The sequence below is a fragment of the Strix uralensis genome, chromosome 1, assembly GCF_047716275.1.
Source record: "Strix uralensis isolate ZFMK-TIS-50842 chromosome 1, bStrUra1, whole genome shotgun sequence".
Classification (NCBI taxonomy): Eukaryota; Metazoa; Chordata; class Aves; order Strigiformes; family Strigidae; genus Strix; species Strix uralensis.
Genome location: NC_133972.1, coordinates 35,413,846 through 35,426,132, shown reverse-complemented (window position 1 = coordinate 35,426,132; position 12,287 = coordinate 35,413,846). Strand labels below are relative to the sequence as shown.

The window sequence follows — 12,287 nt, the reverse complement described above, 5'->3', positions numbered from 1 at the left end:
CTTGCTAAGGACTTCGTTAGATCTCAAATAAAGCTATCCAAAATAAAAAAAAAAAAAGAATGAAGGCCTGGTGTTCTAAGACCAGCTTAATGACAGGAATTTTACTGACTAATACTCAACTGTGGCAGTTGCAGCCTGATGCTGCAAGCCTGAAGGACAATTAAAGGTCACTGCCTATTAGATTATACTGGCCCCATGACAGAGTATATTTGGAAGCTGAGGCAGAAGCCCCCTCGCTCTGAGTCACTGCAGAGTCTCAACAGATCTGGACATTTCACTCAACACCTGCATCACTTGGGCTTTCTGAGCTGGCCACTGTGCTTGTATCCATCAGTATGTCACTTGTCTGGGAGACTCAGGTGGACCACAGCCTTCCTCTCTACCAAATACACCTTCAGCTGCTGTATTCCATTTATCAGGCTAAGAATTTCTATATCACCTTCCACAGCAAAACTCACAATTCTTGCTCACAAAGCTGCTTTATTTTCAGTATCTATGCGAAGTATATGCACATTTATATACATGCTTTCTATATGTACACCTATGGTGATGCTATCACCTGGTTCAAGTGCCAGTGATCCTTCTTTAATCAAGTCTTAATGTGCAGACTTTTTTCTATGACAATGCCTTTGTGTTTTAAATGCATACATCGTATCTAGCATGTTGTGGTCAGACTTCTGGGCTGTAAGTTAAATAAAGTGTGATACATAGTTATGTAACTGAAAAAACATTAATTTATCTTCCCACAGGTGACAAGCCTAACAGAACAGCTAGAGCACCCCCCACATAGCCAGACATCCAGGCAAAAAGACAGTGGTGTTAGTTCCTTATCTCTTGCAAGCCACTATTAAAATAATCGCCAGCTTATAGCCAGAGATCCCACTTCAGCATTCCTCAAATTCTGTGCTGCAAGTCATGAATTAACCAAGTCTGAAGATGCTAACAAGATAAATCGCCAAAATACTCAAATCTGCCTAAACAGATGCACACTAAATAAACTGTGGCTTGACCAACAATTCTTTGCAGAGGTATTATATCCTCCTCCATTAGGACTTCAAGTAAAGAAGCAAACTGTGATAGTCATGTATGTTGGGTTGCATTTCAGTCTTAACAGAGGCTTTCAAAACCTTTAAGTTTGCTTTTTCAAAATATAAGAGAGACAAGACAACACTGACAGGAATAAAATGAAATACATTTAGAAATGAGATTTTAGCCTGATTATGTTTTATAGAACTCAGAAATCTGTTCATGATTTGAAAACGTCTTTCTACTGCTTTGAAAGATACATGTATTATACAAGGCCCAATATCTGATTTTAAGTGCAGAAATATAAAGTTGTAAGAAATTCTTCTCACTCCTTTCTTTCATTGCTTATATTCCTCTAAAGCCTCTAGTCACTGTCCTCTATATCTCTCAGCCCTACTGTCCTCCATACTTACCACCACCACGCAGAGATAATGACTACAGCTCCATGGTGCCACCCTCCTACCAACACATCCACTAAAGCACAGTTCATTTCAGGGATACAGTTTTGACATACTGACAATCTGAAATATACTCAGTACTTCGGAATATTATGTGTTTCTTCTTATGACAAATACTTCTGTGATATTGTTCAAAAATCTTCCATCTGAAATACAGCTGCAGGGAGAAAACAAACTTAAGAACACAATCAAAACCAGTGAGAGCTTACGGGCATTTGTGAGGGTGAGGAGAGAACAGCCTCAAATGAAAAAAGAAGCTTCTCTTTGCAAGTGTTTTGAACAAGACATCTCAATTTTGTCAAGTGAGATTTAAAAATACAGTGTAAAGCTACTTCACTGGGGACAAGGGGGATGGGTGGTGTGGTGTTTATTCCCGCCCCACCTGTCAACGTCACCCTTTCATTTCAAGGGCCCATTTTTGTTATTGCAGCTGTTACAGTTCATTACAGTTATTGCTTTCTTTAGGCTGGTGTTCCGGGATTTTCTTTTTTGTACTTTCACTTTTTAAATTAGCATTATTTTTCAAGCTGATAATTAGGTCATGGCAATTGTTGCCAGTAGAAGTAATATACACCACCCTTGAAAACAGACTTATTTTTGCCAAATTTATTTAGCTTCATGTATACCATCAAGGTATACACTTATTAAGATTAGGATGTGCATTTCCTATAAACTCAAGAAAAATAATTTAAAGACAGCATCTTTCACATCAGATCATAAATCATCCTGATGAAGATTATAGGAAAGGTCTGACAAAAGGGCAAATGTTTTATATGTATTCAGGATAAGGACTGATGCACTTTCCTCTGTAGTATCTGGTACTGGCCAGTGCCAGAGACAGGTATAGAGAAACACAGAGTACACCCATCGCAGCAGCCCCTGCACCCTGGTCACCAGCATTCCTTCATCAGGGAGTTTGTAAATACAGGGTAGATAGAAATCTCACAACTTGCAGGGGGAGATGCTGAGTCATGCCCTCAACAGCTATTACTTTGCTATCACCACCTCTTAGCAGTTTCTTTTAGATTTCCTTGAGAACTGTATAGCACTGAAAAAAAAAAAAGAAAAGGAAACCCAAAACATAAACCATATGCAAAAATTTTAAAGGTGAAGTATAAACCACAGTTTGGCCAGACAGATACTGAATCTAGTAGGCTATTTGTTCTAAGTGAAAGCATGAATCACAGCCTGACGGAAGAGCAATTTTGCACTTAGGAGACTTTCAAAACTTTTGGAATTTCTGGTCATGGATGACTTTGAAAACAAGCAAATGAACTCCCTCACTGTTCAACCACCCCCCATCAGGATTTCAGCTAGTAAGGAAAGAAACCTTGTCTCCAAATTTGATACAACCAAGTATTTCTCTGGAAAATTGCACAATACAGCCTACTGCTGTAGAAGAGCCCATGCTGCACGAAGCCAGGAAGATGATTTAACTAGAACAGTAAACCCTGCCACTTCTCTTACAGCCAGCCAGCCACAGTCGTCCCTCACCCACTGCTGGCCTCCCTTTTCTTCTCTCCAATGCATCCTCCAACAACAATGGGTGAAACAAAAATAAAAAATGCATGCTGTCAAGGACTGATTTATAAGAAAACCAAACCAAAAAGTTTATCAGTATTTCAGACACAGATGTGCACACTTCTGTAGTTGGGTCATACAGCAAAGATACACCACGTGCAAGAAATTCTCCAGGCTTAGTGGTCTGCTGTAGAAAAAACACTCACTTTTATTTACATTTTCATTCCATTATGTTTACTTAAAGGAGTGAACCACTGTATTCATTAGTATCTTTTCTAAACTGTAACACTACAGATCATAAACCCTAAATTTAACCAGTGTTGATTTAAAAGTCTTTAGTAGTTACTCCTTGTAAAATGTATTATTGGAAGCAAATTACTGTCTGACTGTTAGAGTGTGGCATATTTAGAGTGTGGAGTTTTGCATATTTTACGACCTGTTGTCTTTCCCACTAAGAGAACAGAAAGGAAGGAGACAGGAGAGCTGTGTCCTGTTTCTCAGAGGACAGATGGATTCTGTCATCTCATTATGACAGAACATTAGAAAAACTGAAATTGTGGTCATTATGGACAGCCTGAAAGACCAGCAAAAAATAATCTTGAAAAATTGTTTAACTTTAAAATTTTCTTTCTAAATTTATGGCTACACTGCCTGACAATAGTCTACTAAACATGATTTAAATTGAAAAAGCAAATTAAAGCAGCATATGCCTAAATGGAAGGTTTTAAGGACACTCTAACCATGGGCTTAGGAAGAGCTGTTAATCACCCATTTGGAATCAAGACTGCTCTGGAAAGTTAACATGAACTTTTATATAGCAACATCTTCTTCAGGTAATACATGTTGCCTAGTCTTAAGTGTTGTATCACACTGAGTTGCTCACTCAAAAGGGGGAAGACAAATGGAAACTGAAAAAACTGCTAATTCTTCACCTAATAACAAGGTACCAATAAACTGTGCAAGGGAACAGCTTTTACACTTCTGAAGTATAACCAGAAAAAAATCAGTATAGTGGTACAATTTCACATTTCTGGTTTGGTAAATTAGTTCTAGATATGCTGCACATTTTTTAGTTTAATTTTTAAAATTACTTTTTCAGTATTTTAACCAATTTCCATGGAAATGCAGTTTACCACATATACACAGAATTATCATCTTAGCCACCATTCCAAGAGTAATAAAAAGTGTAAAGTTAAGAATCTGATTTAGACATTTGCAATGCTATCTAAAATATTAATTAAGTAAATACATACAGCTATCTGTGAAAGTACTTTGCATTGCTAAGCTAAATTTACTAGCAAATATCCATGCATAGTTCATTAGGTTTTAATGAGAATCAGCCTTTCCATATCTTCACAAAAAGCAAACATACAAAAAGATTAAAGCCAAATAAAGATAAAATAAAATATTCTTCTGTATTTAGGGACACTCTTGTAGTTTTCTGGTATCACCTTAATTTACATGACCGCAGAGATCTGTAGCATATTTCCTCTTTATGGGTAGAGCACACAGTCTGCTCTCTTTATATTTTCGCATCCTCATTTCATTATAACACACTAAATTCAGTCATAAATTTACTAGCTATCAAAGCCATCTACAGGAATAGAAAGTTTGCAAATTTATACTACTGTTACAACAAATCTAAATCCACCGAACTTTTCAATTCTTAACTTAGCAGCCCCTCTCCCTCCACACAGTGGAGAATCCAGTTTCCTTCAAAGCCCCAAAGCTTGAGCTAAACATTGAAGGCTTCTTCCACTTCTGAACCAGATGTTTTCTCTCAAAAGCTGCTGGCCAGATGCTGTAAGGTACTACAGGTAAAATTATAAACTAGTTTATCTTACAGTACCTTTTATCTTGCCAGCCACTTGTTAATATAATTTTGTCCAGTGATGACAAAAAGAAAATCAGCAAGTAGGGAGTGGCACATCAGTAAGTGTGAAAAACTGCATTAACAAACAGTTTCAGCCTTTAGAAGCAAAGACTTGATGCCCAGTAAAAGTTGACTTTAAAATCACAGATAAAGGGACAGCGCACTTTTGCAGTCATCCTTCTCGGCAGCAACACCAAATTCTATTGATGTCTCTCAACTAGGAACACACTCTTCTTTTTCACTGTTAACACAGTGAGCACTGCTGTTCTCTGGAGTATCACCATAACTGACAGCATCTACCTTTTAGCTAACACAAGAGCCCCCAAGAATTAAAATTATTTAATTTTGTAGCACTTGACAGCTTGTTTCAAACACTTGCTGCACTACAAAAGAACTATTTTCTAGTACCAACATTTTAATTAATCATTTAGTATTAGACTTCTAAAGTAGAATAATAATTTAAATTTGATTTTTCTGAAAGCACAATTCCTGTTATTTAAAATAAGGTACTACTTGCAGTACATTCAAACACTGCTGTGGACAGCTGTCAAATTGTTCAGATGTTTAAGTACTGAAAGTAAAAAAAACCTCCTGAGGACAAACAAATACATGGACAAAATGGGGGGGGGGGGGGGGGGGAGAGAAGGAAAATTTGGGGTACTTTCTAAAGGCAAAGCATTATATAAAATCTGGTCTTAGATAAGGAACTTTTCCTTTCCTTTAGTAACTTGCCATCCTCCAAAAATATAGCAGCAGAGCCCAGGTCTCCTCCAGGAAATATGGAAGCACAGGAGTCACCTGGACAGAAGGGAAGACCAATGAAAGTTACAGTAAAACACACTGCTGCATTGAAAGCTTCTTAAAGCTTTTAAAAAATAATTTTATACTGTATTGCTCTGATGCTCACTATTGTGCCTGCAGGTTACCAGCCAGCATGTTTTACTTCCTACCAGATAAAGCCTTGCCTGGGTTTTTCCCCAGAATCTTAATGTTCTTTCAACATAACTTCAGCTGACAGGAAAATATATATTTCTTCTCAAAAGTTCTTGCTATGGTTGCTATGGCTAACTAAAAACCATAATAGACGTTTTCTTGTGTGTGGCACATAAAGTCAGTACGTTTAAAAAAACTCGTTAAACAAATATTGCAAATATTACATTTTCATAAATACATTTCTGTTTATTAATCACTACTGATAGTTATCCTTGGTCAGGTTTGACCCTTTTTCATCACTCATATGTTATGATAAGATGTGCAACAAAAAAAAGTCTACAACAGATTATATGCTTGGCCCAACACATGAGGATAAAGCAAGATTAACACACATTACTATGGAAGTACATTGATTGTGAACTTTACAAGGTGGCTTTAAAAAAATTATACTGGGAACATTTTACTCAGTCTTTAAAGTGATCTTTATTTCTCCTTGAGAAGTACCTACTTTAATAACCATAATATTTTTCTGCTTAGTGTAGGAAGCTTCTTCAAACCTAAAGGAACAATGGAATTTTAATTTCTTCTTCAAATACCTACTGCTACAAGAACTTGCCTTATGAATTAAAATAAGGATATGACCTTTTCCAAAAAGCAGACGGGAGTAGAAGGCATTTAAACTCATAGTCAGTGAATGAGCAAAGGACTCACTAGAGGCCAGAAACATACCTCATTCAGTATTACACCTGCCAGGATCAGAGATGCAGTCCCACATCCTCATCACCATACTACTAAAGGAGTGTACCAACAACTGCAACCTTCTCTTCCCCTCTCATGCAATTAGCTTACATGCAAAACCTTTGCTGTTGCACAAGTGGAAAGCAAGAGCCCCTGAAGCTATACAACAGTAGCTCTTCAGAAATAAATTTTTAAGGTCACCCTTGAAATGTGATGAATCTTCTGCCTTCTGATGTATCTGAAGCACTATTTTTATTCTTCAGCTAGTGGACAAGTAAGCAACTTACAAAGGCAAGAAAAAGTTACCCAGTCTTTCTAAAAGATAAAAGACTGATGGAAACACATGTTCGAACTGAAAGACAGAGATGGTATCTTAGAGCTACTCTTAAAATGAGAAGCAAGTTTCAATGGCTTCTCCAAGCACAAAACTGGTTTACATCAAAGGACTGACTGAATTCATGACCTCCAGATGTAAAGTGTGTGTTTCCGCTCAGTGAGAGTGTGATGAAAACATTCAGTGGTAAGAATCTGGACTATGCATCACTTTCTGGAAGCAAAATGCAGAATCTCACTTTGTAAAATCCTCCTTGTAACACCAGTAAGAAGGCAGTTTGTTCCTGTTGCTAAAATGCAGGGCAACTGTCTCTGGAATGATGAGATATACAGCGGTCACTACTCTTCTCTGCATATAAGCATAAGGAATCAAAAGTTTGAACAACAGGAGACAAGATTCACGATCTTCTAAGTTACTTTTGGCTATGCTAATTACCTATGTCAAGCACTTAAGTTCATAGTCTATCCCAAGGCAGGAAGCAGCAACTATTAAAAAGATCTGAATTTCCATGTCTGAGACATAGGGGGAATGGCCTGTGGCCTTGACACCACAGGACCAAGGAGTTCACAACCTTTTCACACCACTTCAAGGCCAACATCAGTCTGACCCATGTTTAGCATTTACAAGTGATAACTTGCCCTAAAAGATGCATTTAAGCTATGACTGATTTACAATGCTGTATTAATGAAACTGTGCCTGTATATTTGATCCACCTTTTCATAATTTCACAAACATTTAACTTATACTGACAGATTCTAAAAATTACTTTATTCTGTAATCATACTAAATCAGCAGTTTAGTTGTTTCAAACAGCTCCTCTATCTAATCAGATATTATCTGTTTAAGACCAACGTACCTATGACAAACTAAAAATTACAGATTTTGCTCTTATGAGGTAGTTATCCTGCTTCTTCACCCCTCCCTTCCATAGATGCTTTTCATGATGCTCAGATGTATAGCTTATTTTAGTCTTAAACAATAACATAAAATTAATTTCTTTCAATAGCAACTAGTAAGACAGTTAACAAACACCCTTTTTCTCCCTTTCTCCACTTTTTTTGCAGGAACATCTACCTATGCTACTACCCATTGAACAAGTTAGTGCAAGTATTCATAACTAAATCCACAAAAAATACTTTGGAATTCATCTGACAGGAGTAGCTTAAATTCACAGACATGAGCTTATGAACAAAGAAGAGTTAGAGTTGGGCACACTGGTTATTTTTGCATTTATGTGTATATGCACACTAAGATTTGACCTCATTTTCCTTCAAAGAAAGTACTGAATGACATATTTTAGCAAAGAATTTAGTTCTGTACAAGGAGTTTCTCATATAAGAGCCAGCAGACAATGTTGAGCTGCCAATATTCTTAACATTTCTGTCAGTATTCAGCTTACAAAGTAAAATTAAATACCTTTCACAAGATTTACTACGTCAGTGGTCCAAGTGAGAGAAAAACAACAACAACAAAAAATCAATGGATATTTGTACTGAAGAACTAAGCTTGGAATTTTATGCTGGCAAAACAGAGAAAATACCAAAGGAATACACAGTGGGTTCATGAAGCTTTTTTAATAAAGTTTATGAGGCTTGAGGAATGAGGATCATTTCCTTCACTATATTTTCCTACATTCAAGAGAGCAGTAAAGAATTCCTCTAAAGGCTCGGTAACGTACGGAAACTGCTTCTATAAAGGCCAGAGATTTGGGTTTCAGCTTTGTAAAAATGAATTTAAGATAACTTCACTTTAAGGTGAATTCACTTTGAGCACCAAGTACTGTATTTTTCCCTTTTCAAAGACAGAGCTATTCAGTGAAAGTACACCATGTGTTAATGTGAGATTTCATATATCTAAAAGAAAGGGTGTTACAAATTATTAAGGCATTCCAAGAACATATGCCAACAGGATGGTACTATGTCAGTATGAAAATGAAAATATTATTGTTAAGATAAATACTAGTTCTCATCACAGCCTTCTGCTACAGCTATTAGAGAAGCAATGAAAAATCCCCTTTTTGTAACTGTTCAAACTCTGTTGGTTTTGTATCCCTGTAGAACTACCACCCTTCCTTTTAGAGACTATCAACATTGTCCTTGAACGGAGAACATTCTTGCACTGGAAAGATTAGGATAAGCAAAGTGACATCTTGCCCTGACTTCGTCACAGGTTTCCTGCATGACTCCATGTGAAGTCACGAACGTACCTGTTCCACAGGAACCCCCTCTGTAAATAAAATAGCCACATGCTGCACACTGGGGTAGGGCAGGTTTATATTCATTTCTGCCAAGTACACTGAAATTTTTTGTTAGTCATTAGACAATCACAAAACATTGCTTTGCTATTTAAACATAAAACTTCCCAGCATAATCAGCTATTTTGTAACAGTATTTGATAAACTCTGCTGTCTCCATAGGTAAAAGGATTCTATAGCAACTCAGCACCTCCCTGAAAGAGGTAGTAGTATAGCAGTATGACAGTGCCTACCAACACAAATAAACCAAGTAGAAGTATTTTCCACTCCTTGCTCTCCTCCAACTCCTTTTCAGCTTCTAATATGTAGAAGCTGAAAACACACATGGATGTTAGTGTACTCTACAGTAGCCACATCTAGCAAAAATTCAACCCTTGTGCCTGCTCAATACTTCAGTTTTCATGACTCATCTCCAGCTTTTCAGAGGAAAGTAAGTCCTACTTGGCAATATACAACTAGCAATACCTTTCACATGCTCACAATAGAAACTGTGAGAGATTTAGCCTAAAATAATTCACCAAGCTTAAAGTGACTAAGCCTACACACACACAGATGTTAAGTATAATGGGAAATTAGTGTAGAACAGCAGTGCTATATTCTGCTTTACAGACAAAAGATCCATGCAAACACTAATCCATGTTAACACTAATTTCAAAACATTAGTCTATATATAGTCGCAGGACTAAGAACTGCACAGTTCAGAACACCCAACCTTCCACAACTGCAAGCAAATATGTAAGTTATATGCATGTAAGACCTACAACATCCTCCCTGTTCTATATGCCCTGCAATACTAATTTAATGCCTATAGGTTAAGAAGGCAAAGAATATATTAAAAGAATTTCAAATGCAGCACAAGCAGCTAGCCAGGAAGCTCAAGTGCATTATCAACATCCTACCCCAAAAAAGAAATTAAGTATTCAAGATGCACTGTGAGTAAATTTAGATGCTATCAGAGAAGGTAAAACACCAAGTCCCATGACTGGCAATACAACTTGGGACAGAATTTCCTTTTAATGATAAATCTCACAATTAGTGAACATTCAGGCAAAACACACACCCACCAGCAACACAAGAAGTTTTTCAGTATCTCCAGTAACAATCTCAACCTTGAGAAAGTCTTATCTTTGGCTCCAGTCTATAGAGAGCATTTCAGAATGAGATACAAACCACAAAGAATCCAACGGCGTGATGGGTGAGAGAGTCCCTTCCTGACCTGGTAGGTGACTGGTGAAAACCCCAAAGCGTAATATTAAAGGGACTCCAAACACAGTACAACACAACAAATGGTATTTTTTCCAGTTACTTCAAAAGTAACACAGCCTTGAGGTATTTTTGAACAATTACCCTCATCTCATCAGAACGTAAGGTGCCATTAGCACAACTTCAGGTTTACCTATTCCATTTCCTTGCTACGTCCTTCAATTCTTCTAGATATACAATTAAGCACAACGTTCTATCCCAGAAGGGGATTGAAGTGCTTCCTCTATGCCAGCTGTACTACAGTTGTCTCCCATTCTCCACTGATGGAGTGATCCTTCATAGCAAGAAGCTTCTTAGACAGCTTCTTTCATCATGTCCCCTCTACGCTGAAACAGGCTCCACATCAATTTAACTTCTGCTTTCCTATAGAGAGGGCACCACATCCACAATATAAAGAAGACTGACTTACAGCGAGTGGGTAGTCTCCCAGTGACAAGCATGAAGAATCCAAATCTCTCCTACAGCAGTGAAAGTTTGAGCAATTCCATTAGGCAAGATGTTGCAAGCTCACAGGGGTTGGTGTTGGATCTGAAAAACAAAATCATCAGATGAGAAATAAAACTTCCTAGTGCGTTATCCTTTCATTTCTGGGAAGCATGAGGGAGGTAAGGAGTACAATATATGAATAGCTGGAGAAAATGTTCTACTTGTTTTTTGGGGGACATACACAAAAAAAATTTCCCTAAAATATGGCATCTTCAGCTACACCTTCCTCTCCTCAAAGATATGTATTAGAGGTTCAGGTTAGCAACATTCTCCCGTATAACTAAGCAACTAAGTTTTAGTCTAACACACTAAGAGCAACACATTTTGCAACATAAATCTTTCTTGCCTCAAGGATCTAGATTTCTACACAAGTATGTAACTCTACTGAGGGTGTAGGGAACCCACTCAAACATCTTGTCAGCACAAAAAAAAAAAAAGGAGAATCCTGCATGCAAAGAAATGTCAGGAGTACTACTCTGACAAACTCATATCGCTATTCAACTGTTGCTTTGAAGCAACCAACATGCAGTTTTGACATTTAGTCAAATTCACTTTTTCTGAAGACAATCCAATTTCACAGTTTTAGCAGCCTGGAGGACTTCTCTGTACAATATGAACACTACCAAACAGAAATAGCTTATGACAAAACTTAAAGTGCTCAATTTGAGCTAGAAAGGACCAACAGTTTAGCCTCTATATTGATGGACTGTATGGTTCTTCATTTCAATTATTGGAATTGAATTTCTGTTGCACCGAGTCAGTTCCCATATCAGGTTGATGATAATCTTTCCAAAAGTCAGTAATCAACACCAGACAAACCAATGTCTAGGTACCACATAGCATTTACTGTTTATAAAAAAATAGCACATCATTAAACCTCCTCTGGTGCTCTGAGGCTTTCCTGATCTTTCTTCAAGATCAATATGAGAAACAGAGCTACCTCAAATTATTTGTACCCTAGATTAAAAAGCGTTATCCACTGTATTAGTTATTTCTATAAGCTGCCAATAGACCACACAGCTTTATTTCAGTAACAGAACTAAATTCTTCTGCATTTCTTGAATTATTGACATTACTGCCCTTATTTAGTATTATTCTTAAAGTGTCAGCATATTTTCCAAGGAAAAAGAAAATCCTTTTCCCTGTTTTCAACTCAGAGTTTTGAGCAATACTTTTGCCTTCTCTTACCAGTTACCTACATTTAATAGCTCCTAATTTAATGTTTACACTCAATTCCTTGCTTCTTCTATTTGTTACATTCCTAAAAATGTCACCACCCCCAATTGGTTTGGAGTCTAAACATCTGTGATTTAATTTTAGGATTAGTTTTTTCTAACCTATGAGCTTGTGTATTTTTAATAATCCAAATACTAAGGGTGGAAGTTTTTAAAACTAGAGTAA

The 12,287-nt window shown here is 37.1% G+C and overlaps 1 protein-coding gene across 4 annotated transcripts in view; it reads right to left on the bottom strand.

Moving 5' to 3' along the window:
• OSBPL3 (oxysterol binding protein like 3) overlaps positions 1 to 12,287 on the bottom strand; it is a 91,247-nt gene that overhangs the window by 62,641 nt on the left and 16,319 nt on the right. For all 4 annotated transcript variants that reach the window (XM_074862534.1, XM_074862550.1, XM_074862542.1 and 1 more), the window contains exon 2: positions 10,810 to 10,928. The gene's annotated coding sequence lies outside the window, so the exon portion shown is untranslated. The remainder of the gene's footprint in view (positions 1 to 10,809; positions 10,929 to 12,287) is intronic.